Source organism: Octopus bimaculoides, chromosome 27 (assembly GCF_001194135.2).
Source record: "Octopus bimaculoides isolate UCB-OBI-ISO-001 chromosome 27, ASM119413v2, whole genome shotgun sequence".
NCBI classification, from domain to species: domain Eukaryota; kingdom Metazoa; phylum Mollusca; class Cephalopoda; order Octopoda; family Octopodidae; genus Octopus; species Octopus bimaculoides.
The window spans coordinates 20,417,546-20,417,829 of record NC_069007.1 but is presented as its reverse complement, the minus strand read 5'-3'; the positions used below and the strand labels follow the sequence as shown (position 1 = coordinate 20,417,829).

Sequence of the window (284 nt, the reverse complement as noted above, 5' to 3'; positions counted from 1 at the left end):
ATCAGTGCAAACAACAACAACATTTGCATAAGTGAAAGAAGAAAAACTTAAATTGAAATTATTTTTTCTTATCTTTTTTTTCTCAGTCGGTATTTCAACTATTCAACATATAGAAAGAAATATCAATTCAACCTAATCCAAAATATAAATGAAAATTTTTATGGTGAACGCATGATTTATCGATGTTGAAGAATTGATTTCGTTTCAGCCAAGCCGTTAACTTTTGTATTCACCATTATTGCTCTTCCTAATTCGAAGTAACTCCGTCTCGCACTCAATTCTTT

The 284-nt window shown here is 29.6% G+C and overlaps 1 protein-coding gene across 1 annotated transcript in view; it reads right to left on the bottom strand.

Moving 5' to 3' along the window:
- LOC106867726 (zinc finger protein 850) overlaps nt 1-284 on the bottom strand; it is a 19,112-nt gene that overhangs the window by 7,770 nt on the left and 11,058 nt on the right. The gene's annotated exons all lie outside the window — the stretch shown is intronic.